The sequence below is a fragment of the Dermacentor andersoni genome, chromosome 4, assembly GCF_023375885.2.
Source record: "Dermacentor andersoni chromosome 4, qqDerAnde1_hic_scaffold, whole genome shotgun sequence".
Classification (NCBI taxonomy): Eukaryota; Metazoa; Arthropoda; class Arachnida; order Ixodida; family Ixodidae; genus Dermacentor; species Dermacentor andersoni.
The window spans coordinates 152530861-152547704 of NC_092817.1; the positions used below are offsets into that span (position 1 = coordinate 152530861).

Here is a 16844-nt window from a genome sequence, read left to right on the forward strand (position 1 = left end):
AAGCAGGTTATAATAATGAGTGATGAAACAAAAAATGTTAGGCATAACATTAAGAGACAGGAAGACAGTGTGTAGATTAAAGAGCAAGCAGGGGTAGCCAATATTTTAGTTTACATTAAGAGGGAAAAATGGAGCTTTATTTATTTATTTATTTTTTGCTCTAAAGGATGAGGCTAATTTTTCCTGTTTGTGCCACATGTTTTTCCATGTTTTGTTGTGGGCCATGCTCATACCTAAAACTAACAAGCACTCTTACTTTTTCTGCAATTATACATCATTAAGCAGTTTCTCTGGAGCACGTCTCCACACAACTTCTAGAAAATGTAAAAGGCATAATTTAGCATTTTGGTAGTAGTGATAAACAGACACTAAAGATAAAATATATAAATTATGGGATTTAACGTGCCAAAATCACGATCTGATTACAAGGCATGCCGTAATGAGGGACTTGAATAAGTTCGACCACCTGGTGTTCTTTAATGTGCACCTAAATGTAAGTGCATGGGTGTTCTTGTATTGAAATGCGGCAGCCGTGGCTGGGATTCGATCCCTTGATTTGATTCTTAGCAACCCGACACCATAGCCACTAAGCAACCACGGGGGTAGCGGACACTAAAGAGGAAAGTAAGTTAAGCTGTGTTAGCAAATAACCCTTATTTGTATAACACGAAAAGCCATTCTTACCATAGGAGGAAACTTGGTAATCTAGCATGATGCAAAAGGAAAGACATGGCAACGCCACCTTAAGTTCTCACTTCAGCTTGCCGTGATGTCAATGATTTTCAGTGTCTGTTCAGGCCTAGTTTATGGGGCTACATTGTATTGCAACAGAGGCAAAGACTGAAATTTGCAAGTTTCGAGAACTTTTAGTGTGATACAAAGGACAATAGAAAACACATTGAGATCTGTTACATCACACTGATGTTCTGGTGCTTGGAGTTCAATGTGAAATTAAAAAAAAAAGGTTTGGCCTTATTTTTTTTGTTTAATCAACTTTTAGTGTGCAATTAACGAAAATAGTTTGAAAGCGTGCCTTGTCGGTCTACGCGGATTTAGTGTTCATCTTTAGCGTCCATTTAACATCATCACATATTGTATATCAACCATGTAGCCGCATCTGATGCAATGTTAAAATGTTAAAGCAATATGCTAGAAGAGAGTAAGGAAAGTGAAAGTTGTGACAGAGAAAGAGTATGATGATTACACACTACTAAAACATTTGTGATAAGTAGCGTATATTAATGAATGCTTTATTTTGGCAGGCCATGTGGTCCTTAGGATGCCTCAAAGTAGGTCTCTGCACAACAGTCACTGTGTCAGCACAAATATAGAAACATAAGTGCATGTGTTGTAACACAGTAATTTTTGCATTTACACATTTCTTCACTTGAAAAAAAAAAGAAAGGCTGATGACACTGCCCAATACTCTTGTGCTGAGGTCTCTGCTGAGCCATTAGTGGTAAACTTTCCTTGCAGTGGCACAGGACCTTGTTGCTTATGGGGAAGTGGAGAGGAGGTGCAACAAAAATCCAAGGACACCTAAGCGCTTGTTACAAGTTGCGAATGCAAAATAATTAATGTCACAACTTGTACCAACTGCAGTCATTCGAGCTTCGTGCTGCGAGTAATGTTTTTTATTTTTTCTGCGAGGTATTTATTATTGAGTTTTGCAATTAAGTTGGTGCGGGTTACTTTCTTTTTTTTTTCGACAGTTTCTACGTTAGCATGTTGGTTGTAGACCCCTGCAAGACATTCACGTACAAGTTTTGCAAGATTGAGTGGTACAAATGCCATCGAAGCGTGCGCACCGGTGTGGTATGCAGGAGACACCATTCAAGAGCTTGCGCAGGCCGCGAGGCACGCAAAAGTGGCTCTAAGAACGACAGCTCACGATTTTTCAGTGCAGAATGAGCTGGAGAGGGTGTGAACGCGTTGCAGTGTGATCAAGCATGTGCTCAAAGGGGAGAGGCACGGCAGACGTGCACTCATTTGCCCTCCCCCTTAGCATGCACGAGAACAATATTCTCTTCTACCCCGACTGTGGCTACACATGGCTGTCCGCGCAGCTGAGCGCACACACAGGCCATGTGCTGTACTATGTGCAGTGGTTTCCAGCACGTCTAGTAGGATATAACTAGTGTATAGTTGACGAGTTGACGAGGCAAACTGTGAAGCATTTGGTTCCCATTGGCAGCGCTCAGATTTTGAAAAGCGGATAGCTTTCGTGCTCTTACAGCAGTTTTTGTGGTAGGTACAATGGTGTATGTGCAAGGGAAGGAGAGGAACCACTCCGAGGAAAAGGGCGTGCATGATTTTGGGCAACCTACTATAGCCAATAAAAACAAGGGAGGGGCGCAAAGCAAGGGACAACTTTGCTCGTTAGCTTGTTCATTGCAGGCACGTGAGAGAGGGTGTGTGCTCTCAAGCAAGAGACCAGCAGAGGCCAGATAGAACAGGAGAGGCTGTCGCTTGCTCGCTCATTAGGGGTAGGTGCCAAAGGGACAAGGGAATGTCATTCGCTAGCTCGTTCGAGCTATTCGCTCACATTGATAACAAACAAATGGTTTGTGCATAATGTTTTCTCAAGACCAATCTTTTTACAGTATTGCTTTTATTTTATGAGCATCGTGCATCTGATAGCGGTCGCAAGCATTAAACCCAGTCAGCTATGATGTCTAAGGTTTATGATGACACACCACGTGCATACGCAAATTGTAGATGCCGTAAGCCGCATTGATGCATGCTCTCAACGAAAACTGCACCGCACGTGCCGTCGCTTCTAATAGTGCCGTCGCTTCTAATCGTTTAGAAATGCTTGCTGATAAGGTACAATTCACCAGGACTGTTCTTTCAGTTTGCGATGCTATTTTTACTGCTAAAGCTTTAACATCTCAAATTCACGATTCACCCAAATTTCACGCTGCAATAAGACTTCATTATAGTATTGAGATTTCACAGCGTTATGTTAGCTATTTCTATTGTAGAAGCATGCTATAGATACGAAGCCACACAGACCTTTTACAAGTAATATTATCTCCAATGACATAAAGCATGCAGTAGCTTTGCAAAAGGTGTGAGCAGCTGTCAGCTTTCATAAAGTAAACAAGGCACGTTAGAGGAATATGTACATTGACAGTGCCAGTGCTCACAGACAAAACAGCACGTGCCCTGTGTTAGCAACATCCGTAGACTTCTGTGGTGTCTGCTACTTACACTTACTGAAACTGCAGCGCAGAAAGTATAGTTTTCAAGCTACACTTCTGCTAAGAAATGGATTCGTGCAGGTGAGTGCATGGAGCAGCACTTCTTCTGCACCCATTAAAGAAACGGTGCCTTCCTGCACTAGCTACACACATAGAGACAGTGTAGGTAAAAAAAATTGCCTAGCTACCAGTCAGCCACACCGCTCAAGTGGCACATGCATCCCTATTGAAAATTTACCCGATGCTGGGCATAACGGAATCCATCATAATGGTGGAATATGGTAGTGGGTATGCTGGGTGTTGGGCATGGTGGGTGACGGGTGGCGTGCTGGGTGATGCTGGGTGATGGGTGGCATGTTGGGTGCCGGGTGGCGTGCTGGGGGATGCTGGGTGAAGGGTGGCATGCTGGATGATAGGTGGTGTGCTGGGTGACTGATGGGCACAGCGGGTCAAGAGCAAGGTGCGCAATGGATTGAATGAACAGCATTTGCACTTGAAAAGCTTATGACCCCCGCAGGGGCGTCTGCGCAAGCAGGCGTTTGGTGTGTTGCGACACCACGTACCCGAGCACACGAGGGTTGGACCCTCCCGCGTGTAGCCGTGCGCGGCTTAGCCGTGTCTGGGGAAAGGGGGATCCTGGGCGTTGAGCTGATGCTGGGTGTTTGGACCTTTAAGGCCCCCCAGCGGAGGCAACACACCCCTTTGGCCTCTGCTTCGCATAGACGGCACCCCCGGACTGACCCACCCGGGGGAAATCGGTAGTTGCCTTTTCCTGTCTCTCTCTCCCTACAACCTTCGTCTCCTCCTTACTTTCCACCTTTCCTGTCTTCTTCTCATTTCTTTATTACTTCCGACCTTCCTGGCAGCAAGGGTTAACCTTGTGTGAGTAGCCAACCTTGGTTATATCATATTTGGTTATAGCGGTAGCGTACAGCTGGCGCTTGTAGGCCCTGTTTCACGACGGGGTATCGTCACACGACGGGGTATCCTATGCAGCCGTCGGTCCATCCTTCTCGGAATCCGACGCACTGCACCCGGAAACTAATATCTTTACGGCTGAGGCCTACGCACTGCTGTCGGCCGTAAAGCATATAAATAAATCACAACTCCAGAAATCAATTATATATACGGACTCCCTAAGCGTCGTGAAGGCCTTGATGTCACCCTATAGACACAAAAATCCAGTACTTAATAAACTATATTCCGTCTTGTGTAGAGCGTACATATCTAACCAGCATATCATTATATGCTGGGTGCCTGGCCATAGGAGCATCGAGGGCAACGTTCTGGCGGACGAGATGGCTACGTCTATAGCATCGCAAGCCGTTAACCCTACCGCTGAGGTGCCTGTCACAGATCTGAGGCCTTTCTTGCGAAGGCGGCTGCGTGCCCACTGGCAACGCATGTGGGACGCGGAAAAAGATAATAAGCTCCACCTAATAAAGCCACAGTTAGGACTCTGGCCTTCCATAACAAAATCACGCCGGACAGATGTCCTATTCTGTCGTCTAAAAATAGGACACACATTTGGCACACATAACTTTTTACTCACCGGAAACGAGCCTCCAACCTGTGGTAGATGCGGGGAGAGGCTGACCGTCCTCCACGTCCTTCTGGAGTGTCGGGCAGCCGAATCTGAAAGAAAGAAACATTTTCCCTTAGCATACCGCCAGCACATCCCCCTTCATCCAGTAATGTTACTCGGCCCAGAACCGCTGTTTGACTCCAGTGCAGTCCTGGGCTTCCTGAAAGATGTTGTCTTGCATGTTCTTAGCCCCACATGTTCGTAGCGGGTCCTCTCTTCAGAGGATACCGCTGTGATAGCTCTTTCGTGTAGCACGCGCCTCTAGGCCCTTGTCTTTCAAGGGCTCTGGCGAGGCAGCAGTGCTCCAAGTAATTTTACTATTTTATACATTTTCCATTTTGCATCATTCTCCTACGATGGATTTTAATGGTCATAGTTTTCTTCATAAATCATCGCCATAATTTTATAGCACGTACATTTTACGCAGTTTACAGCGACTATTTTTAGGCCACTTTACAGCCAACTCACATCTTCCATAATAAATCAACAATAACACTTGTCATGGCGCTCTTTGGCCAAACCTGGCCCTTGCGCCACTAAACACAACACATCATCATCATCATCATCAAAAGTTTTTATCAGTACCCATTGTTACAATCTTTTTCTTACTCCATCATGAGGTAACTCTAACTATTTCAGCACACAACACCACCGACGACTATTTACATTTTTATAAAACTACACGGAAAATTTTCCTATACCTCGAGCTTGGCGCATAATGGCCTTAGTTGCCTATGTGCCATAAAACACCACACAACCAACCAACTTCCTGAGACAAGTGCGGCTAGGCAGCACAAGTATTTTTTTGTTTTCATACATGTTCGTAGAGACGTGGACTTTTCATGTGCATTACAATACATTCTAGCATCCACTCTGGATTAAAGCGCATCCCTTTGACAGATTTGCGGCTTCCAGACTCAAAACACTGCATGATTGCAACTCTGTTTTTGTGGAAGCTTTTTTATCTTTTTTAGCACAGTACTTTCTTCAATATCCTCATTCTCCTGCTTCATTTGAGTGATGGTTCGATCCAAGCTTTTTACTTTGGCTCTGAGACGTCTCGCTGCTTCAGTTCTTGCCCTCAACTTGTTTCCATAATCATAACTGACATTTCGCTTCTTTTCCGGCACCGTTGATTGATAAGAAGCATTCTCAAATACTTGCAGGCGACGCACCGCATCTCATTTTCGCTCACAGCACTTTTGCACTGTATATGATAAAAGCCTTCGCTCCATTTTATAATTTTTGAGCAGCTAACATGGGAGAACTCAGTCAGTAACCCCGCTCCTGCGCAAACCTGCATGCTATCAACCTCCTACAGCACGGACGCTGGATCGCATTTCTCGTCTATCGCCGTGAGTTCCACACCAGTGATGTGATTGGCTGAAGCCATTTTGGAGCAGCTTTTTGGAGCAGCCAGAAGGGCATTTTGGAGCAGGGAAACATGCTTTTGGAGCAGCTCAAGGCTCAAAACTGACTTTACGAGAAGTAAAACAGTAAATAAGAAGCCTTTGGGAAAGACAAGGGCCTCTAGGCCCTTGTCTTTCAAGGGCTCTGGCGAGGCAGCAGTGCTCCAAGTAATTTAACTATTTTATACATTTTCCATTTTGCATCATTCTCCTACGATGGATTTTAATGGTCATAGTTTTCTTCATAAATCATCGCCATAATTTTATAGCACGTACATTTTACGCAGTTTACAGCGACTATTTTTAGGCCACTTTACAGCCAACTCACATCTTCCATAATAAATCAACAATAACACTTGTCATGGCGCTCTTTGGCCAAACCTGGCCCTTGCGCCACTAAACACAACACATCATCATCATCAGGCCCTGCAGCGTCCCCTTGTTGGGCTCCATGGTGGGTGGCTGGCGCTACTGCCGAAAAATACACTCCCGCTTATGGCTAGTTCTTTCCCTCCACTATCTGATCACTCCCTGAAAAGGGGGCGCACCGAAGAAATCTTTGAATTTTTTGGACGCCAAAAAGAAACTTTCCCGCGATTCCATGTAATCCACTCTGAAAAACAAGGAAAACAAGCTCGAACAATCTCACCTTTTGTTGTTTCAAAAACTCTAACTCAGGCATTTGGACCAGGATATAAAGCATCAAAGATGGCTAGCGGTGATCTCCTTTTGGAGCTGCGCGACAAAAAACAACACGAGAAACTGCCTAACCTTCTATCATTTGGAGAAGTCCCAGTCACAGTTACCCCGCACCGCACGATGAACACCACCCGTGGTGTAGTTTCGGATGATGACCTGATGGAACTTACGGACGCTGAACTATTAGAAGGCTGGAGCGACCAAAACGTAATCAATGTTAAGAGAATTCTGCTAAGGCGCGATGGAAAAGAGATCAAAACAAAACATCTAATTCTCACCTTTGGTTCAAGTGTGCTCCCTGAGAGTATTGAGACAGGATATGTGAAGCTCCGGGTCAGACCATATGTCCCAAACCCTCTGAGATGTTTTAAATGCCAGCGATTTGGCCACAGCTCATCGAACTGCCGCGGCCGCCAAACCTGTGCAAAATGCAGTGCTCATGAGCACTCCGCTGAATCGTGTGAAAACACTCTCCACTGTGTGAACTGTGATGGGGAGCACGCCGCGTACTCGCGGTCGTGCCCATCTTGGAAAAAAGAGAAAGAGATTGTAACGATCAAAGTAAAAGAAAACATAAGTTTCAAAGAAGCACGCAGACGGGTATCCTTCCTGCCAAAGCACACCTTTGCCGATGTGGCGCGTCAGGGGGCAGCGCCACAACGGTCTCCGGCGGCTGTCCGACCCACACCCAGTGAGGCGGCAGTGACGCCAACCGCCCCCCCGGCGGCTGCAGCTGACGCTGCTACGCCAACACAGCAGACGGGGCCATCGACCCCGAACGTGGGCGCAGCCGAGGCTGCCTCAAGCTCTCCGGCCCCTTCCAGCGCTGGCAACAGCCGGCGCAGCCAAATCCCTCAGGGAGCCCCATCGACCTCCGGGCTGGTGGGCGCAGGGGTCTTGCCCTCCAAGGCGGGACTCTCTCGGGAAACATCTCGCTCGCAAGAGCACGTGTCCGGCGCCTCACAAGAGGCAATGGACACTACACCTATTCTCAAGGCGCACCAAGCGCCTAAGGAGCGGCGAGGCTCCCTCGAACGCTCCAGAAAGAACAGAACCCCCGTTACAGGGCCTCGAAAGAGCCCTGTAACCTAAGGCATCACCTCCCTTTCCGTACACACAGCACTTATTTACATTAAATATGGATACACAAATTATTCAATGGAACATTAGAGGTCTCCTTACAAACCTTGATGATTTGCAAGAACTCATCCACAAACATAATCCAAAAGTGCTGTGTTACAGGAAACACATTTAAAATCCAGACACACAAACTTTCTCCGTACGTATGTTACGTTTCGCAAAGATCGCGATGATGCCGTCGCATCATCGGGTGGTGTTGCGATTCTCACTCATAAAAATATAGCATGTCAACCTTTACAGCTTCGAACGCCCCTTGAAGCAGTGGCGGTGCGAGTTGTTCTGCTAAACAAACTCATCACTATTTGCTCGCTTTATATACCCCCACATTACAAGTTAACTAAACATGAATTTCAGTCCTTTATAGATGAATTGCCAGAACCCTATGTTGTTCTTGGCGACTTCAATGCACACAACTACCTGTGGGGCGACCCTCGTATAGATGCGCGAGGACGTCTTATCGAACAGTTCCTTTTCTCTTCTGGTGCTTGTCTTCTGAATAAGAAGGAAGCGACATACTATTCTCTTGCAAACAGAACATTTTCTTCAATAGATCTTAGTCTAGTCTCCCCGTCACTACTGTCTGAACTTGAATGGGAAGTCAACGACAATCCTTACGGGAGCGACCACTTCCCTATACTACTAAGAACATATAAAGAAAACGAATGTCTACCACAGGCTCCCAGGTGGAAAATCGATACAGCCGACTGGGAGAAATTCCGAACTCTCACCAGGATCTCATGGAATGACATGTCCTCTTTAGAAATTGATGCTGCCGTTCAGTACTTTACAGCCTTCATTATAGATGCCGCATCTAAATGCATATCTGAAGTAAACGGTTTCGCATGCAAACGGCGCGTCCCGTGGTGGAACGACAAATGTAGGACCGCCCGTAAGAAACAAAACAAAGCGTGGGGGTTGCTATGCACCTCTCCCACTGCGGAGAATCTTATTAACTTTAAAAAAGCAAAATCCGAAGGAAGGAGAACGCGCCGACAGGCCAGAAGAGAGAGTTGGCAGAAGTTTTTATCGGGTATCAACTCCTATACAGAGGAGGGGAAAGTCTGGAACAGGGTTAACAGGATAAAAGGACGACAAACTTATTCACTCCCCCTGGTAAACACTCAAGGCGATACCCTGCTTGAACAAGCAGACTCACTTGGGGAGCACTTTCAGAGCGTGTCAAGTTCCACCAATTATTCAAACCCCTTTCTCAAATATAAACAAATAGAAGAATGCAAGCCACTCATAAGAAAGTGTCGGCAGGATGAACCGTACAACCGCCCCTTTAGTATTGCAGAGTTGAGAGCTGCCTTGAGCGCATGCAAGAGCTCTGCACCAGGATCTGACAGAATCATGTACGAAATGCTGAAAAACTTACACAATGACACGCAAGTGACACTACTTACACTTTTCAACACTATCTGGGACGCAGGGTACCTTCCGACCGCATGGAAAGAAGCCATTGTGGTCCCTGTTTTAAAACAAGGGAAAGATCCTTCCTCAGTGGCAAGCTACCGCCCGATAGCCCTCACAAGTTGCATGTGTAAGGTATTTGAAAAAAAGATAAATCGACGACTGATCCATTTCCTTGAACAGAACAAAATGCTTGATCCTTATCAGTGTGGCTTCCGAGAAGGGCGCTCCACAACCGACCATCTTGTACGTATTGAAGGAAATATCCGGGACGCATTTATACATAAACAGTTCTTCCTCTCGATATTTCTCGATATGGAAAAGGCCTATGACACGACGTGGCGATACGGGATCTTGCGAGACTTATCGGAAATGGGCATTCATGGTAATATGCTAAACATAATAAAAAACTACTTGTCCAATCGTACCTTCCGGGTGAAAGTCGGGAATGTGCTGTCACGTGCTTTTACACAAGAAACTGGTGTACCCCAGGGAGGCGTGCTCAGTTGCACACTTTTTATTGTTAAAATGACGACGCTTCGTGCTTCCTTACCACCAGCCATATTGTATTCCGTCTATGTGGATGACATTCAAATAGGCTTCAAATCCTGTAACCTCACAGTATGTGAGAGACAGGTACAGCATGGTTTGAACAAGGTGTCAGGGTGGGCAGAGAAAAATGGTTTTAAAATCAATCCTCAAAAAAGTTCTTGCGTGCTGTTTACAAGGAAGAGGGGCCTTGTTCCGGATCCTTGCTTACAAATGTGTGGACAACAGATACCTGTAAACAAAGAGCACAAATTTCTAGGTGTTATACTTGACAATAGACTGACTTTCGTCCCACACATTAAACACCTCAAAGAAAAGTGTCTGAAAACAATGAACCTAATGAAACTTCTATCCCAGACTACGTGGGGTAGTGACAGGAAGTGCCTAATGAACCTGTATAAGAGCCTCATCCGGTCACGATTAGATTATGGTGCCGTGGTATATAACTCTGCCTCCCCAAGCGCGCTACAGATGCTAGACCCGGTTCACCATCTAGGCATCCGTTTAGCCACGGGCGCCTTCAGAACAAGCCCGATTGAAAGTTTATATGCCGAATCAAATGAATGGTCTCTCCACCTACAGAGATCATACAACAGCTTTACATATTTCCTTAAAGTACGCTCAGATCCTGAACATCCATGTTTTGATACCGTTGCCGATATGACGTGCGCTACACTTTTCAGCAATCGCCCCTCTATAAGACAGCCTTTCTCGTTGCGTGTGAAGGAGCTTAGCAATGAAATGCATGTCCCACTCCTCGAGCATCGCTTAATGCACACAATCAAGCTCTTACCTCCTTGGGAGTGGCAGGTGATACAATGTGACATATCCTTTATAAAAGTTACAAAGCACGCTCCTGAGGACGAAATCAGAATGCATTTCCTAGAACTTCAGTACAAACACTCCTGCGCAGATTTCTACACAGACGCTTCAAAGTCAAATGCCGGGGTATCCTATGCAGCCGTTGGCCCATCCTTCTCGGAATCCGATGTACTACATCCGGAAACAAGCATATTTACGGCAGAGGCCTACGCAGTACTCTCTGCCGTGAAGCACATAAGAAGATCAAAACTTTCAAAAGCAGCGATCTATACAGACTCTCTAAGCGTCGTGAAGGCCTTAATGTCACTCTACAAACATAAAAATCCCGTATTCAATGAACTGTATTCGGTATTATGTAAAGCGTACTCATCTAACCAGAATATCATAATATGCTGGGTCCCTGGCCATAGGGGAATCGAAGGTAACGTTCTCGCGGACGAGATGGCCACGTCTATCACATCGCAAGCTGTTAACCCTACCGCTGATGTGCCTGTCACAGACCTGAGGCCTTTCTTACGAAATAAACTGCGAAATCACTGGCAGTGCACGTGGGACGCGCAAACAAATAACAAACTGCACGTTATAAAGCCCCAGTTAGGTTTTTGGCCATCCCCAACGAAATGTCGGCGAACAGATGTCCTATTCTGTCGCCTCAGAATAGGACACACATTTGGGACCCATCATTTTCTACTTACTGGAATTGAACCTCCAACCTGTGGTAGATGCGGTGAGAGGCTGACCGTCCTCCATGTCCTCTTGGAGTGTCGGAAAGCCGAACGTGAAAGAATGAAACATTTTCCGCTTGCATACCGTAATTACATCCCTCTACACCCGGCTATGTTTATTGGTAAGGAACCGCTTTTTAACACCAAGGCCGTCCTCGACTTCTTAAAGGATGTAGTTCTACACGTTATAAGCCCATTAAATTCGTAGAGCATCCTCGCTCCAGAGGATGCCGCTGCGATAATTGTTTTGAATAGCACATGCCTCCAGGCCCTTGCGCTTCAAGGGCTCTAAGGAGGTAGTAGTGCTCTAGCATTTCTTATATACTGATATATTTTACCTATCGCATCATTCTTTTTATATGCATCTATATGTTCATAGTACAAGTCATACGTCATCGCCATAATTTTATTACACATATTTTACGCGCTTTAGAGCGTATATTTTAAGGCCCCTTTACAGCCACGTCACACCAATTTCATAGTAATCATAGTTACACTACACACCCACTACCACAGACATGGCGCTCTTTGGCCACACCTGGCCCTTGCGCCACAAAACCCCATACATCATCAAAAGCTTATGACGGGCTATATTCATGCAGTCTTGAGTCTTCCGAAGTGTGCAGCCTGTATCTACATCTGACTAAATATGCAGCTACGTGTTCATATGCCGCAGGGAATCAATATGTATACTGTTATAATATGTTATAAATATCTTTATTCTGCATCTGGCAGAGCCTTTGGTCTTTTCTGTTACCAAACTCTTTTCCCTTGTCGGCCAGCTTCCGTGAAAAAGCTGTGCAGGTGCTTCCGGACAGCTGCGAGACGGTGTTGTAGGCCCCAAAGGATGTGAAGTAACATACTTCTCCAGGCAGTCTAAAAGAAGATCTCATGTGCGTTTTTCCTATTGGAAAAACGCACATGATGGGCATAGCAGAATCCAGTATCCATCATAATAGTGGATTAATGTAGTGGGCAGCATGCTGGGTGGATGGTGGGCGGGTCGCATGCTGGGTGGATGGTGGGTGTGGAGGGTAGATGGTGGGCGGTGGCAACGACGGCAAATCATCTCTTAAACCGACGCGAACTGCGCACTTTAGGCAGAGAAAACATTATGCCTGCTCGCGTCTGGACAGTATCGCATTTGAACGTTGGGCTTGCACCACTAAATATGAGCTGCATAATTTCTGAACTACTTACGCCCTGCTGTAAACTGGTTCAGTGGTTCAGGTGAATCGAACTGACTAAAAAATATATACGGTGTCCAGGCACCGCGTATTTAACGCGCTAGAGCTGTTTTTCGCACGGGTAGCCAGTGCCTCCCAGTACGCCGCGCCTTCCCAGCACCCCAGCGTCCAGCGCGCTGCACTGGGCCCATAATCCGGCGCACTGGGTCCCAGTGGCACTGGGTTTTGCAATAGGCATGTTTGGCCTAACAGGCACTATAACACCATGCTTGCAATAAGTGGTGTAACACGCTTGCTTATGAATTCATTTTTATTGGACATCAGCAGGTTTTTGTGCTTTGCGCACCCTCTTGCCCTGCCGTGCTGCTTCACTAAAGAAAGTGCGCAAGTACTTCCTCACAGCATTCACTCGATGCTCTATCGGGTGCTGTGGTGCAGGGTGCAGGTTGACGTACTTTGCCAGGCAGTCTGAAAAATATTGCAGAAGTGATGCTCAGTGGTATCCACTTAAACAACATGAGGGGAAAGAAAAAGTGTAGGGTTCAGTGAAGTTTCATTTAAGTGAAGGACATGGATTGAGGGCATTTAGGTGAAGGATATAGGCTGTACAGTATGCTGCTTCTTTTGCACAATATGTCTACCTGCGCACAAAAGGTTGCCGAAGAAAAGTGCAGCTATCATATGCTGTGCAATGCTAGGCAATTTGAACTATAGTAGCTTGTTTTGATAGTCTATACCACTAGTCTCCAACTCATCTCTGGGCACGCACTGCATCCAGCCCACATAGCTTCTTTAGGCGTGCGCGGCACTGTTTTCTCGTCTTTTTCATTACTGTACTACGGAGGAAATTTTTGGACTAATGTCACTGAAAAAAAAAGGTGCACATTAAATTAAAGCAAATAGTGTTTAATTCATTGTAAACTGTTTTTACTTAAAATGTCCACATATACAGGCCATAAATGGGGTATTTGGAGGAAGATGTGTTCAACGCATTCACTGTGCCTTAAGTAACACCCAGACAAATGCAGCAGCTATTGAACACTTCTCAGGGGTGTCACAGCATGCATGCTGATTATGATTACCTAAGTTTGCATTATCTAGCGAGGGCCAACTTGAGATAGAAATAATGCATTTGAGCCAATGGAAATGTGTGAACGCCAGCTGAAGCTTTCAGAACAGGATCGAATTAACCGGACTAGTTAACGGAAATATACTATATCATTATCATTCCAATGGGCAGCCAGCCAATGTCCCAACCCTATTTATGTTTATACAGTAGTTCCACTAAGGTGAGTTTTCTATCACTGGAGTCAAGTGCATACGTTTTGGTTCTACAGACTTATTTGAGTAGACCGATTGGTTAACCGATAAGAATTAACATAGCAAAAATAGCTGAGCTACAAGAAATGCTGTAGTTGAGGGCTCCCGATTTTTATGACCACATGGGGTTCTTCAGGAATTCTTGAAGAAACCTATGTTCTTGAATTCTTCCCGTATTAGAAGAGAGTGGGAGTCAAGCTTGTAGCCTTCATGGTCAGCAGCATAACACCATAGCCACTGCAGGGCAATATGTATAATAGTGTGCAAAAAATGTCTGCTGTAGGATATACTTACTCTTTACCATCTCCACCTTCTCTGGTGTGGCCGGCAGCTTTGTTGCGTTTGTGGCCACGCTGCGGCAAGCCTGGCCTGTAAGGCTGAGTGTGGCAGCCTCGGAGGGTAGCCAATAGTGTTTGACTAGCTCTAAACAACACTTCGCATCTGATACATTTTTCATGACAAAGAGTCATTTGTCCAATGGCATGAAGATGTTTTCCCCAAGTTTTACCTGCATTAAGATAGTGATGATTTTTTTTGCTAAAATATAACTATCTATAAAGGTGGAGTCAAGTAGATATCGCACAAGACAAGAAAAAAATTTCGCTGCCTAGTAATGTAAAACAGTCATCATCAAAATAAACTTGCACACACCATTGTAAGCAACAGCCTCAGGAGGAATGCAAAGACGTAGGATCGTTCCCCACCTGTGGTAAGTTGCTTTTTCATTTATCATTTCTTTAATTCAATCAGTAAGTGCAAGTAATTTTTTTAATGTTTTCTTTGTTTGTTGGCTTCTCATGATATGATTAATAAAAATTGGGCGCCTCAGTTAACCCCCTTTCTTCTCGTTCTTACATAATGAGGGTCTCAAATCCGGCAACACTGATGCCTTCATATAGCATGTGTGGGTTTATTGACCAGTTGCTTTCACTCAAAAAGATCACGTACTCGTGACGCCTGCGGCAGAAAGGATGCTCCACATCCGCTGCCAAGGTTTGGGAGTGGTGGCGCTGGCCTACTACGCCGTGCGCTGTAGTAGCTCAATTGTTTAGAGCATTGCATGCATAATGCAAAGACGTGGGAACGCTCCCCAGCTGTGGCAAGTTTTTTCATCCACTTTCATTGCCATTAATTTATAATTTCTTTAATTCAATTAGTACGTACAAGTAATTTCCCTTATGTTTTCCTTGGTGTCTTTGTTGGCTTCTCATGATATGATAAATAAAAATGGGCTTTTCAGTTAACCCCCTTTCTTCTTAGCCTCAGGAGGAGGTACACGGACACCAATCCTCATCATACACGCATCAAAAACAGAATTTTTTGCTTTAAAAGGGCGATATCACTACCTGTGTGCCATATGTAGCACCTTTAAGATTTAACTTCTGCAGTTCCTTGATAATTAATACTAAAGCGAAGCAGAATTGTAGCAGTGTGCTGTTTTTCTGATGCTAAATTGATCCTAGAAATCATTATGAGGAGAAATATGACATCATAATGGGCAGATTCAAACGGCAGTGTCATTTGATGCAGCAGCAGTCTTTAAATGTCTAGTGTACACAAAAAAGAATGTGCCCCTACATTATTTGACCAAAGTCTGATCACGTAACACAAGTTCACAGTACTACTGTCCACTATGCCCACATGTAAGCAAGTGCATAAAGAGCATGCTTTGAATTTTCCCACTTTTAGGTTTACTAAATTTTCACTGGTGTGTATACAACACAGAACTCCCACAACTTATGAAATATCATTAAACCAGACCAAATAAGCGAAACAGCAAATACTGGACAATATTTACAACACGCAGTTAATCCTTGGCAAACAACGTTTAACTCTCCGCGCTATAATTACAATCGCAATAAATCATAAGCAAGAAAAATAAATTATGGGGTTTTACGTGCCAAAACCACTTTCTGATTATGAGACACGCCGTAGTGGAGGACTCCGGAAATTTTGACCACATGGGGTTCTTTAACGTGCACCTAAATCTAAGTACACGGGTGTTTTCGCATTTCGCCCCCATCGAAATGCGGCCGCCGTGGCCGGGATTCGATCCCGCGAACTCGTGCTCAGCAGCCCAACACCATAGCCACTGAGCAACCACGGCGGGTGAATCATAAGCAGTGTCACCTGGCCATTGACGTCTTCGAACAAGTCTTCTGGTGCCTGGCTTGCGCTCGTGAAGTGTGGGGGCGCTGCAAGTGCAGGCTGTTGTTTCTCTGCAAAATTGGTAGCATTACATCAAAATATATAGTCGCCATTGTGCTTCTTGAGCTCATGCTAAAGGACACTGTGTGGGAGCATTATGCCCTTAGAATCAAATACAGTTGAACCCACTCATATCAAGTTCCATACACTTACATTGTGAAAAAATGCAATTACAGTAAAACCTCGTTAAACCGTACCTGCCTAAACAGTAGTTTCATTTTAAAAGTAGTAAAATCAAATCCCTGACTCAGCGGCCATTAAACACATTGCGTTTTGTATCCGCAAGAACCGTACCAGCTTATTGCGTACGTATCGGTTAGTGCGTAGTGTTTCCACTTTTCATTGTGCAATCACGGCGGTGCGTCGTCCTCATTGGGCGGCCTTTAGAACAACAAGTCTCGGAGATCAGAACAACAGCCTCCAAGTGCCTTGTGTATTTGCGCGTGAAGCCACACCCTACTAGAAAATCCTATTTGTTTTCAAGCGGGTTTCATCAAATAGGGTTATGGAACGGGACTCTGTTTGACCCTGTTCAGTCCTGACCCGTTTAAATCCTGTTTAGGCCTGTTTAATCCTGACCCGTT

General features: G+C 45.1%; 1 protein-coding gene across 1 annotated transcript in view; it reads right to left on the reverse strand.

Moving 5' to 3' along the window:
• Window positions 1-16844, reverse strand: part of LOC140217386 (BEN domain-containing protein 5-like) — a 386196-nt gene that overhangs the window by 72410 nt on the left and 296942 nt on the right. The gene's annotated exons all lie outside the window — the stretch shown is intronic.